Source organism: Ovis canadensis, chromosome 26 (assembly GCF_042477335.2).
Source record: "Ovis canadensis isolate MfBH-ARS-UI-01 breed Bighorn chromosome 26, ARS-UI_OviCan_v2, whole genome shotgun sequence".
Taxonomy (NCBI): Eukaryota; Metazoa; Chordata; class Mammalia; order Artiodactyla; family Bovidae; genus Ovis; species Ovis canadensis.
In genome coordinates this window covers 31,649,754-31,663,908 of record NC_091270.1, presented here as the reverse complement: position 1 = coordinate 31,663,908, position 14,155 = coordinate 31,649,754, and positions in this window count along the sequence as shown.

Below are 14,155 nucleotides of genomic sequence, written 5' to 3'. Positions count from 1 at the left end.
CCCAGGTCTCCCACATTGCAGGCGAATTCTTTACCAGCTGAGCCACCAGGGTACGTGGGTTCAATCCTTGGTTGGGGAGTTAGGATCCTGCATGCCCTAGGGCAACTAAGCCCATGTGCCACAACTACTGAAGCCCACGTGCTCTGGAGCCCATGCAACGACTGAGCCCATGCACCGAAACTAGAGAGTCCATGCACCGCAATGAAAAGATCCCACATGCTGCAACTGAGACCTGGCATGGCCAAAATAAATAAATAAATATTAAAAATAAAATCACCCAGTTTGTGACACTTTGTTATAACAGCCCTAGGGCACAAATACACTATTGGGGTAGTAGTTAATATTTGGGGTGCTTCATGATCATAGGATCTTTCTGGTACCTCTATGAAAGTCTTCACTGGGTGTGCTGCTGCTGTGCTAAGTCACTTCAGTCGGGTCTGACTCTGTGCGACCCCATAGACGGCAGCCCAGCAGGCTCCTCTGTCCCTGGGATTCTCCAGGCAAGAATACTGGTGAGCGTTGCCATTTCCTTCGCCAACGCATGCAGGCATGCTAAGTCGCTTCAGTCGTGTCTGACTCTGTCCGACTCTATGGACAGCAGCCCTCCAGGCTCCTCTGTCCATAGGATTCTCTAGGCAAGACTACTGGAGTGTGTTGCCATTTCCTTTTCCTCAGTGGGTGTATTGGCTCTAAAAAGCTGGCTACAAATTAAAATAATTATCATAATTGTCTAAAAAAAATCTACAAGGAGGATGACAGAATATATAAAAAGGACAGAAAAAAATATAATCGTGGTTTAAACAGTGGACATAAGAACCTTCTGGTCAGCCAGCTTCATGAAGAAGGCACAATGGATAAGTGATTGATCCTTTTGTTTGAAGGTCCTTTGAAAACGACAGTAATTGCAAACATGATAAACAATTCTACACAAGACGCTAGGTCTTTTATACCCATTGTTCATCTGTCAACAGTCTTTCAGACAGATGTTAGAGGCTACCCGGCTTTTCTGTTAATTACCAGTAGCATGTCATTCTTAAAACATGAGCCCCGGGTGATGTACCATGATGGCCTGGCTCAGGCAGAGTAGGGAAATGAGAGTAAAGGCAGCAAATCATCCTTTCTAACTTTGACAGTGTTGATTTTGGATAGACTTTATTTGAAATGTCAAAGCTGTGTGTTATGTGATAAAACTCTCCTGCTTAAGTTGTTTAATTAATTGGTCTTCTGATGTGTATAACGATGCTCGGCTATATCACTGAGAAAGTATTAGGAAGTGATGACCATGTTGCTATGTAGAGATATTATGTTTTGGAAACCTGAAAGTTAAAACAGCCTGAGGAATTAATCTGTTTAGGGATTTATATTGTCTCAGCATGACACCACGGTCAAGATTCTATAACGAAAAACACTATCAAATCTGATTTTATAAAGTGAAGTGATGTTGCTTAGTCGTGCCTGACTCTTTGTGACCCCAAATCTTCCAGGCAAGAGTACTGGAGTGGGTTGCCATTTCCTTCTCTAGGGGGTCTTCCTGGCCCAGGGATCGAACCCAGGTCTCCCGCTTTGCGGGCAGACGCTTTACCGTCTGAGCCACCAGGGAAGCCCGATTTTATAAAAGAAACAACTAAACTTCTGGGCAAGGAAAGGCATTTGTTGATTAGACAAAGATTTAGCTTAGCACCTGGGTGGAGACGGTACGGTATGGAAGCCTCTGGGGCTAGACTTCCTAGTTCACACTGTCTCTGCTACTGGCCAACACCCATGGCTCTCTGTTCCTTAGTTTCCTCACCTGTAATCCCAGGGTGATGACAGTTTCCATCTCAAATAATGAGACTTGGAGAGCTACATTAATTGACACATACTTGGGATGTGATGTGATCCCACAGGATAAGCTCTCAGTAGATGTTGGTTTTTCATCACATGTGATACCAAGTTGGAGAAGGCAATGGCACCCCACTCCAGTATTCTTGCCTGGAAAATCCCATGGACAGAGGAGCCTGGCGGGCTGCAGTCCATGGGGTTGCCAAGAGTTGGACACGACTGAGCGACTTCACTTTCACTTATCACTTTCACGCATTGGAGAAGGAAATGGCAACCCATTCCAGTGTTCTTGCCTGGAGAATCCCAGGGACGGAGGAGCCTGGTGGGCTGCCGTCTATGGGGTCGCCCAGAGTTGGACACGACTGAAGCAACTTAGCAGCAGAAGCAGCAGATACCAAGTTACACTGACAGGATCCTCTTTATCTCAGCACAGATGAAGCCCAGGGCTCAGGCAGCAGCGCCTGCAGCTGCATCGCCCTCCAGCGGAGCACAGGAAATCAGTGCATGCCGCAGGGCTGCCGGGCTCGAGGGCTTTAGGTCTCACCAGCAGGTCTCTGTCCACTTCAAGGGTCTAGCACGTCCAAGTTTGTGCTTAAAGTGAACTGGGAGGTACACAGCAGCCTTGTGCCTGAGAGTGATTTGGTATAAAGCCTCAGCTTTAGCACATAGTAACTGTGTGTAAGACTAATGAAAGGGGGCAAGAACCTGCGGAGTCCACCTGGGTATAAATCCTTTCTGTGTTTGTAGGGAAAGGTTTCTTCAGCCTCCTGGAACTTCCCAGAGTTCCAAACGGCAAATTCAAGCCTCTGCTAATCAAGGAGGTAGATGGGGAGACAGTGGAAACAGTGACAGACTATTTTTCAGGGCTCAGATGGTGACTGCAGCCATGAAATTAAAAGACGCTTACTCCTTGGAAGGAAAGTTACGACAAACCTAGACAGCATATTAAAAAGCAGAGACATTACTTCATCAACAAAGGTCTGTCTAGTCAAGGCTATGGTTTTTCCACTAGTCATGTATGGATGTGAGAGTTGAACCATAAAGAAAGCTGAGCACCGAAGAATTGATGCTTTTGAGCGGTGGTGTTGGAGAAGGCTCTTGAGAGTCACTTGGACTGCAAGGAGATCCAACCAGTCCATCCTAAAGGAAATCAGTCCTGAATATTCATTGGAAGGACTGATGTTGAAGCTGAAACTCCAATACTTTGACCACCAGATGTGAAGAACTGACTCATTGGAAAAGACCCTGATGCTGGGAAAGATTGAAGGTGGGAGAAGCGGACAACAGAGAATGAGATAGTTGGATGGCATCACTGACTTAATGGACCTGAGTCTGAGCAAGCTCCAGGAGTTGGTGGTGGACAGGGAGGCTTGGCGTGCTGCAGTCCATTAGGTCTCAAAGAGTCAGACACTGAACTGAACTGAATCAAGGAAATGAAGGAATTTGGAAACAAAGGAGGAACAAGCAAGAAACAATAGTGCAGCGATTAAGGCAGGGTCCAGGCTCCTCCTCAAAGGACACACAGACCAATACCTTTGAGTTCTGAAAGAACTAAGGTTTCCACCCACGTGGAGGATGGTAACTTCCCGCTGAGTCCTGGAACAGTCTCTTTTATTTTGCAATCAACCAGAGAAGAAAGTCACACATCCTGTAGCCCACACCCTAAGCCTATAAAAACATTTCACTGAAAACCATTGAGGGGTTTGAGATTTTTTGAACACGAGCCACTCATTCTCCTTGCTTGGCCATTCAGTAAACCTCTCTCTGCTCCAAACTGTGCCCTTTCAGATTGCTTGGCCTCACCGTGCACTGAGCACGTGAACTTCTGTTCCATAACACGTGTTAGTCTTGCAAACGACTGATAAATTGAAATCTGAAAACATTTGCAGAACCAAGGTCATTGCTGGGGGGTGGGAGGGGGGGGAAAAATCCCTGAATCTTCATGAAAAACATTTCACAAACCAAGACACTCCAAAAGAGGAATAGAGAGGAAACTAAAGGATTGGTTAACAGTTCTCTAAAAAAAGTTTGCAACTGTAGAAGAGGAAGAAAATTATTTTCCTCTCTATATCTTAGGTTCATTGGCTGGGCCCTAAAATAAAAGACTGATAAAAGAAAGATTAACAAGAGCGAAGTTAAGAAGATTCCCAGTAAGAAAATAATATTTCTACTATTTTTCTGTAACACCAGCCAAGATAATGCATCAACAAGAGAAATTGAAAGCATCTGATAAAATATTGGTAACAAATATTTATGTACAAAGAATTCATGAAAGCCGAGCTCTCCACTTGAAGCAGAGCATATGGCAGTTGACACTGGAACAGACTGAACCACTGGCTGGGATTATAAAGCACATACTGATCCAGAGGAGGAAAGTCACCCGGAGCAGAGGTTTTCAGCTGGAGTTCCTCCCCTGTGGACAGACACTCCAAGATGAAGACCATAGTAGGAGGATAAGAAAAGAGGCTGAGCCCTGCCCAGATAAGAGATAGAGACCACATGTTCTTCATTCTCAAGGTCAAGGAGAGCTTCCTGACTACACTTGTACAGAAAGGCTCGGTGGAGGTCAAAAAGAGAGTGCTGACGTCAACCTACCCATAGGCCTCTCCCCTGGAATCCATCTTGGCTAAGAGATGCATGCCCAGATGGGAGGACCCTGAGCTAAACCAAATACAGACTCAGAACAAGGCAAGCAAGGTGACTGGTCAGAGGAAACCCAGAAGAAACACCCCATGTAAGAGATTCAAAGTACCACGAGGGCATGACTCTCTGCCTCTGCCCCCTGTGCCTGTTCACAAGCACTCTGGTTCCTACTAATAAACACTTGACTTATTTCACTGCTTTCCATTACATTGTAGGAATTCATTTCCACAAAGCTGACGGGCCAGGGGCCTTGTCACTGGCCCCCCGGTCAGCGCTCTCACTCTGAGACCTCATTCCATCTCTGGTCAAAAATCAAAATGCTGCTTCAAGGCGCTGCAGGTTGGAGTAACTTGAGATCAAGAAGGCATGGGAAAAGGACTTCACGTTTCTAGGGAGAGCGAAGTGTGGGACAGTGAAAACATGGGGAGAGTAATGGATGATACGGCTGCTTAGTGAGGTTTGTTACTGTTGACCTTTCCATGGTGCCATCTTATCTCTTCCTGCTCCTGGTTCGGGAGGTTGGGGGGTGGCGGTTGGTGGTGGGGGTTCGCCTTCACATGGGGATTTCTGTTCTGCTTTGATGCAGACGGTGGGGGGGGGGTTCCCCTTCACATGAGAATTTCTGTTCTGCTTTCATGCAGATGGTTGGACGGGAGGTGGATAGGGATGCAGATTGCTCATCCTGGTTGTCCTTTTTCTCAACTGCCGTCAGCTCAAAAGGACGTTTATGCCAGTGTCACACATTTTCGAGTGGTATACAAAGCACGGCGGGCATAAAATATTCTTACCTTTGACTTATAACACTTTAAGTGCTTAAAGTTCAGTAGATTATAAAGGACATAATGCTTATAGTTCTGACTTTTAAAGTACAGCAAGAAAAGGCCACTGTGAGGAAAACTGGTTTTAAAAAGCACAGAGATAATTCATATGATAAATTTAAACAGTTTTCAAAAAAGACAGCACTGTTGGGGACCGCCTCATCAGTTTCCCAGGAATACAGTCAAGGACCTTCTCTCTTTGGACTCCTCCAGCGGTCATTTCTTTGAGGTTATGGTAACTGGCCATAAGCTTTCCCTGGTTGCTTAAAGCCCTGTGGCCAATGAGCACACAAGGAAAAGCGGAAGATTAAGAAGGGCGTCACAGAAAGGTGAGTTCAAGGAAAGTTTTGAATATTGTATTGATTTAGTTTTTAATTTGGCAATGTTACACGGCATGTAGGATCTTAGTTCCCCAACCAGGGATGGAATTTGAGGGCCTTGCACTGGAAGCTTGGAGTCTTAACCATTGGACCGCCAGGGAAGTTCCAATATCTCCTTTTTTAAAAATAGATAATTTCTCATATAGCATGAACAAAATGTCATACTGTGCTAATTACTGTCCAAGCTGCATATAAATAAATTTGCCTTTAAGAGGCTGATAAATATTATAAAAAATAATTATATACACACACACACATTAGATTAGGGCTTCCCAGGTCACTCAGTGGTAAAGAATTGTCCTGCAGTGCAGGAGACACAGGAGATGAGGGTTCGATCCCTGGGTCAGGAAGATCCCCTAGAGGAGGGCATGGCAACCCATTCCAGTATTCTTGCCTGGAGAACCCCATGTTCAGAGGGGCTTGACAGGCTATAGTCCATAGGGTTACAAAGAGTCAGACAGGACTGAAGTGACTGAGCACGGATGCATGCATACATTAGATAATAATAGACAATAATAATATATAATTGGGTTTTTTGCACTTTTGTGCCTTTGACTGTTGTGGTGTAATGAATCTGCTAGTATCTCTTTGAGATCCTGAACAGTAACTCTTTCGGATTGCTGACCTGAAACAAATGCCAGCTATTTCTCCAGCAAAAATGAGCTAATTTGGGATCAGCATAGAATTGCAATTGGGGGTCCATAACCAGGGTGAGCCACGTGCAAGTTCCCACACAAGAGAAGGAGACCATCTTTCTAGGAAGGAAGAAAACCCAGCGAAGTAAGGAGAGCTGTAGTAAACAGAGTCCCTGACTTTTCATTGGCTGGGTCCTTGCCAGGAAAGAGAGTCTTCCTTCCTGTTTGGCTCAGCTATCCTCATGGGTATGAGAGCGCCCTCTTCTGGTCTCTATTAATGTTTTACAGGATAAATACCCACAAATGGGATTGCAGGATCATTTGATACTTGCAGTTTTTTGAGGAATCTCCATATTATTTTCCATAGCAACTGAACCAGTGTGCAAGGGTTCCAGTTTCTCCACAACCTCACCAACACGTGCTGTCTTTTGTTTTTTTCAATAAAATCCATTTCAACAGATGTGAGATGATATCACATTGTAGCTTTGATCTGCAATCCCTGATGCTGAGTATCTATCCATATACCTGTTGGCCTCATCTTACACCATACACAATAATCAACTCAAATGGATGAAAAACTTAAACATAAAACCTGAAACTGTAAACCTACTAGACGAGAATACAGGGAAACCCTTCAAGACCTTGGTATTGGCAATGATTTCACAGATGACCCGCAAAGCACAAGCAACAAAAGCAAAAATGGACGAGTGGGACTACACCAAACTAAACAGCTTCTGCACAGCAATGAATACAATGGAAAGATTAAACAGCAACCTACAGAATGGGAGAAAACATTTGTAAGCTGTATATCTGATAATGGGTTATGATATTGTGATTTATAATATGTGTTTGGCCTTTGTTCATTTCTGGCACGGAGCTAAAACCCTCGAAATTCTTTCAGTAAGAAGAGCAATGGGAGCAGCTTTTGTTATAATATTTGGTTTCTTGATCTCAGTTCCTGAAATACTCAGAGCCATAAAAGTGAAGCTTGGTGTCTTCACTTTTCACCACAACTGTTGAAAAGTCCCTTTCCACCACAACTGGCTTTAACTTAAAGAGATGACGTGAAAAGAACCTAAGCATGGGGGCTGAGTGCCAGCAGAGCTGAGCATGTGATTAGAGGTTTGGAGGAGGAGGGGACTGACATTCTGGGGAGGAGGGGACTGACACTGAATTCAGCCACCAGTGGCCAACGATTTAATCAACCTTGCCCATGTAATGAAACCTCCATAAAACCCCCAAAGTATGAGGGTTAGAGGGCTTCTGGGTTGGCAAACACCGGTAGATTCAGGGAGAGTGGCTGAACTCCAGAAGGGCATGGAAACTCCACACCCTTTCCCCTTACCTTGTCCTAGGCATCTTTTCCATCTGCCTGTTCCTGAGTTATATCCTTTTCTAATAAACTGGCAATCTAGTAAGTAAAATATTTCTCTGAGTTCTGCAAACCACTCTAGCAAATTAATGGAACCCCAGGAGTTGGTACCAGGAACTCTGATCCAATCAGGTGGTGACTTTGGTGTGATTTTGTCTGAAGTTGGGGGGGGAGGCAGTCTTGTAGGATTGAGCCCTCCACCTTTGGGGTCTAACGCTCTCTCCAGGTAGATAGTGTCAGAATTGAGTTGAGTTACAGGACATCCAGCTTGTGTCAGAGGACTACTTGGTTGTGTGAGAACTCACCCACACCACCACACATTAAAACTGGTTTTAGAAATTTGGAAATTAATTTCTCAAATATATAAGGAACTACAATTCAATAGCAAAAAAAAAAAAAAAGCCCAATAACCCTATTTCTAAAATGGGCTAAGGGACTTCACAAGTGGGCCAGTGATTGAGAATCTGCCAGCTAATGCAGGGGACACAGGTTCAATCCCTGGTCCGGGAAGATGCTGCATGCTGTGGGCAACTAAACCTATGGACCACAACTACTGAAGCCTGCGCACCTAGAGCCTGTAGGAAGCCACTGCAATGAGAAACCTGCACGCTGTAACTAGAGAGTAGCCCCGCTCCCCACAACTAGAGAAAACAATGATGACCCAGCCCCAAATACATAGAGAAGTGAAAATGAATGATAAAAACAACCTATTCAAAAGATTAACCAGAACTTCTGTTTCCTAACCTCAGTCCTGGACCATCCCTGAAATACCACCTTCCCTCTGTAGACTCTGCTATCCTGTCCAGAACTCGCCTGCTGTCCCCTAGGAAGTGTGGATCTGGTGGTGGGCAGGGGTGTTCCTCTCTCTTCTGGGTGAGGATTGATCTTGGGAGCACACGCCGTTTAAGGCCAGGGAATGTTGTGAGCCGCCAGAGATAAGTTACATCAGGAGAGGCTGCAGAATCACTGTTATCAGGAAGTCTAGAGGGATCCTCTGTTTCTCACCACTGCTTAGGTAACAGGGTCTCTCTGAGGAAGGACGATCTCATTTGACCCAGTGTTTATCCCAGTCAAGGCTGCTTCACACCAAAACAACCCCAGCAGAACAGCTCTTTAAATCCCCCTGCACCGAAGGGTTATCTTCAGCAAACAAGTAGAGTGGAGAAAAGTCTCTGATCTGAGAGTCCCCTCTGAGGCCACAGCCAAGACAAAGCCCTTTCTTCTACCAGGGCTTTGGGTTTGTACAGATGCTTGCATCAGTAACAGTGGGTCCTAAGGTTGTTCCCTCCTGTGACTCCTCCCATGCATTCCTGGTGTTTAGGAGCCTGGGCCCTTCCTGTCCAAGAGTACTTGATCTAAGATAAAGTTCTATAACTCATTCTACGGAGGAGGCATGTTTAGGAAGCTTGTAAGTTTCAAGGGTTAGGTCTCTTCAGAGGAGACACTGGCCCCAGATAGCTGAGGTGCACATCAAAGGAATGATTTCAGTGATCCCAGACTCTTGCACCTTCCCATGCATGCTGTTTAATCGTTCAGTCGTGTCTGACTGCAGCCACATGGACTGTAGACCTCCAAGCTCCTCTGTCTGTGAGATTTCCCAACAAGGTAACTATTGTGAGTTGCCATTTCCTTCCCCAGGGGACCTTCCCAACCCAGGGATTGAACCCTGGTCTCCTGCTTGGCAGGAAGATTCTTTGCTGCTGAGCCACCTGGGAAGCCCATGGATGGAAAAGCCCTAAATTTCTTAACTTGAGATATCTGATTTCCTTTAATTAACAAGTATCTTTTGACGTTCACACTAACCTGTCTTTGTTATAAAACTTCTCTGAAATCCGGCTCCTCCCTTCGCCTCCTTGGAGCAGTTCTCTCAGGGTTACTAGAGATGCTGCTTCCCAGGCTTGAAGTTCTAAAAATTCCTGGCAAATAAAACACGACTCAACTTTTAGGTTGTGAATGTTTTTTAACTCGACACCTGCTTCAGTTAATCTCCATGCAGGAGTCTGTTTCCTGGGGAAATGATTTAAGATAAAAGTGAGCTAAGAATTCAGAACAGGTTTCCCAGGAATTCTCACACAGAACTGGAAACGTTTTCCATCACTGAAAAGTGCCGTGACCCCTCCCTCGTGACTGTTTGTTAAGCTGGTGGGGGGAAAGTCACAGAACCAGTTTTTCCCCTGAGCAGTAATATGGATTGAAGCTTGGTTGCAAGAGCTAAGAATGGCCTGGTGTACTTAGTAACTAGTGATCAGTTGATTATCATGCCTTACTATTTTAATACAGATTTATATATGTATCGGAAGAAAAATAAACGCTTCAAATCCCCTTGTGTTATGTGAGAGTAAGTCTGGCTTGTGTGGACTGTGAAGTTACAAGTTATGCTCCTCTGTTCAACCAGGTGTCATGTAAATCGAAGTCACAGACCCCAAGAGGGAATTTCATGATAATTTCTAATTTTGCCAATAGAAATCCACCCAGTTACAACTTCAAAATACTTTAAGCACTTTCCTGGTGGTTCAATGGCTTAGATACTGAGTACCCCATGCAGGGGACCTAGGTTCCATCCCTGCTCAGGGAACCAGATGCCCGAATGCCACAACCAAAGACCCTGTGTGCTGCAACTTAGACCAGGCACGGCTACATAAATAAATAAATATGAGAAACAAGCAAAACCAAAATAAGCACAAAATACCTAACCCCTTAAATCTAAGCTCTTCTGCTATGCCCTCCGCAATATGGTTCCATCCTCTGCGTACCCTGACTGTCTTCCAGCACCAAGCCATGTCTCCCTCCTTCCCTTCCATCTTACAGTTCGTTCTGCCGTCTTCCTTGTCACTCACCAGAATCCTTCCTTGGCCAGATCCATCTCTGAGCATCCCTTCCCACCTCAACTCCTACTGCCCCATTTCTTACAGTGCATCTCAGACCCAACTGTACCCCACAGTGCTTAGCACAAGGTTAGGCACATACTGGAGAAGGAAATGTCAATCCACTCCAGCATTCTTGCCTGGAGAATCCCATGGGCAGAGAAGCCCACACTCCATGGGGTCCCAAAGAGTCAGACACAACTTAATGACTAACTACAAGCACGTGTAGCTAGCTCTTCAATGAATATGATTTTTAAATAGCTATATTAATATTTCAGCAATACGTGAGCTGTGAACTTCCTGATGTTCAAGCTGGTTTTAGAAAAGGCAGAGGAACCAGAGATCAAATTGCCAACATCCGCTGGATTGTGGAAAAAGCAAGAGAGTTCCAGAAAAACATCTATTTCTGCTTTATTGACTATGCCAAAGCATTTGACTGTGTGTATCACAATAAACTGTGGAAAATTCTGAAAGAGATGGGAATACCAGACCACCTGACCTGCCTCTTGAGAAATCTGTATGCAGGTCAGGAAGCAACAGTTAGAACTGGACATGGAACAACAGACTGGTTTCAGATAGGAAAAGGAGTACATCAAGGCTGTATATTGTCACCCTGCTTATTTAACTTCTATGCAGAGTACATCATGAGAAACGCTGGGCTGGAAGAAACACAAGCTGGGATCAAGATTGCCAGGAGAAATATCAATAACGTCAGATATGCAGATGACACCACCCTTGTGGCAAAAAGTAAAGAAGAACTAAAAAGCCTTTTGATGAAGGTGAAAGAGGAGAGTGAAAAAGTTGGCTTAAAGCTCAACATTCAGAAAACGAAGATCATGGCATCTGGTCCCATCACTTCATGGGAAATAGATGGGGAAACAGTGGAAACAGTGTCAGACATTATTTTTTGGGCTCCAAAATCACTGTAGATGGTGACTGCAGCCATGAAATTAAAAGACGCTTACTCCTTGGAAGAAAAGTTATGACCAACCTAGATAGCATATTCAAAAGCAGAGACATTAGTTTGCTGACTAAGGTCTGTCTAGTCAAGGCTATGGTTTTTCCTGTGGTCATGTATGGATGTGAGAGTTGGACTGTGAAGAAAGCTGAGTGCTGAAGAATTGATGCTTTTGAACTGTGGTGTTGGAGAAGACTCTTGAGAGTCCCTTGGACTACAAGGAGATCCAACCAGTCCATTCTGAAGGAGATCAGCCCTGGAATTTCTTTGGAAGGAATGATGCTAAAGCTGAAACTCCAGTACTTTGGCCACCTCATGAGAAGAGTTGACTCATTGGAAAAGACTCTGATGCTGGGAGAGATTGGGGGCAGGAGGAGAAGGGGACGACAGAGGATGAGATGGCTGGATGGCATCACTGACTTGATGGATGTGAGTCTGAATGAACTCTGGGAGCTGGTGATGGACAGGGAGGCCTGGCGTTCTGCGATTCATGGGGTTGCAAAGAGTTGGACACGACTGAGTGAATGAACTGAACTGAACTGATATTAATGTTTAATTTTCATACCAAAAATTCACCTGTTTTAAGTGTCTGATTTTTAGTAAATTTACAGTGTTGTACAATCATTAACCACAATCCAATTTCAGGACATTTTCACCACCCCCAAAAGATCTCTGGTGCCCATTGTCTCTAGGGTTGGCAAGAAACTTATTTTGAGCTCTTGATTTGGAACATCTTTACATTTTCTCGGGATGGCCATCACTTACTACTGAGACCCTTTTACAAATAATCCAAGGTAGATATTCGAAAAAGTAAACGTTAAGTAAATGGCATTGAAAACCTCTCCTTCTCACAAATGGATTGTGCCTACTTCTTACTGCAGCCTAAAAGGTATCATTTTTAAATCTCAATACCTAGATTTATTTCAAACTCCATGTTGTTGATTCAGCTGGATTCTGTTCTGAAAGTGAAAACGGGAAGGAGTTGGGGTGAATGGTTTACATGATGACATCCTGAGCGCATTCAGACAAGTCAGTTCAACTATGGAAATTAGGTCAGACAAACATCCTTTTCTGTACTCCCTTTGTCTTGAACCCAAGGGGGATGGACTCCCCCTGAGAACAATTAGAAAGGTCACCCTGCAGAAGAACCGGCTGCTGCTTCCTGTGTGGGTCAAACACAAGTCAATGCTTATACCATTCAGTTAAACTGGTCATCCCTTGTACAGCCTAACCTCATAAATATTAAGCAACTTCTAAAAAATGACATTTGAACTCAATTTAAATTGTGACCCTGTGATCAATGACCTCATAAACAAATAAACAAGAGAGAGAAAGCAATATTACTTCCTGCTTTGCTTTTTACAAACTGATAATATATTGATAAATTCATAATAATAATAATAATAATAATAAATAGACCTCAAAATGTTTCAGTGAGGTTGGGAGTATTGATAACATACAAAGTGCATCAAGAAAAAAGCAGTTGTGATTTTTTTTTTATGATGCCAAAATAAAACAGGATTCTTTCACAGATGGGCTTCCCTTGTGGCTCAGCTGGTGAAGAATCCACCTGCAACTCGGGAGACCTGGGTTCAATTCCTGGGTTGGAAGATTCCCTGGAGAAGGGAAAGGCTATCCACGCCAGTGTTCTGGCCTAGAGAATTCCATGGACTATAGTCCATGGGGTCGCAAAGAGTCGGACACGACTGAGTGACTTTCACTTTCACTTTTCCCAGTTAGAAAACAAATCTTTACAAAAAAACAACAAAACTAACATCTCAAGCATAAAGGCGGCATATAAACGCGAGCGTGAAAGTGAATTCTCCATATACTCACGTTGTTGCAGAGTTCTTCAGAACCAGCAGTACAGCGAGTGTACTTTATTTAGGATTACATGAACCTACCCTGAGATACAGAACTATTAAATAGTTCTGTATTCATATATATATATATATATATATATATATATATATATATATACAGTTAATATGAAATACAAAATATTTAAACCAAATCTCCAAAATGTGACATCTCACATGCTTCCTAAATTGAGCAGACAAATGAGTGCCTCAGATACAGAAAGTATCTCAGCATGATCATTTCAACTCTCCCTTATATTTGAATACCAGAACTATAAAGGTTTTAAAAAGCTATTCATGTCAATTTCCAATAATTAGACCCTTTTTAAATTGTAAAATGAAAGTAAAACAAAATAATCATAGGAGTAACTTATACACAGGATACTTTTTAAATGGTTATAATAATACAGTCTATGTGAATATATTATACCACGATCATCATCACTTATGATATAGGAATAGTTCAGTTCAGTGGATCAGCTGTGTCCAACTCTTTGCGACCCCATGGACTGCAGTGTGCCAGGCCTCCCTGTCCATCACCAACTCCCAGAGCTTGCTCAAATTCATGTCTATTGAGTCAGTGATGCCATCCAGCCATCTCATCCTCTGCCATCCCCTTCTCCTCCTGCCTTCAATCTTTCCCAGCATTAGGGTCTTTTCAAATGAGTCAGGTAGGTATAGTTAAGATTTTGTTAATCACTATAATTTTCAAGATCGGCAGGCAGAAAATCCCAGTGGAACCAAGTGAGTCAGCCAGGGCCATCTCCTGAGTCTGTGACCAGGGTAAAGACAAGATTTTGTTTCC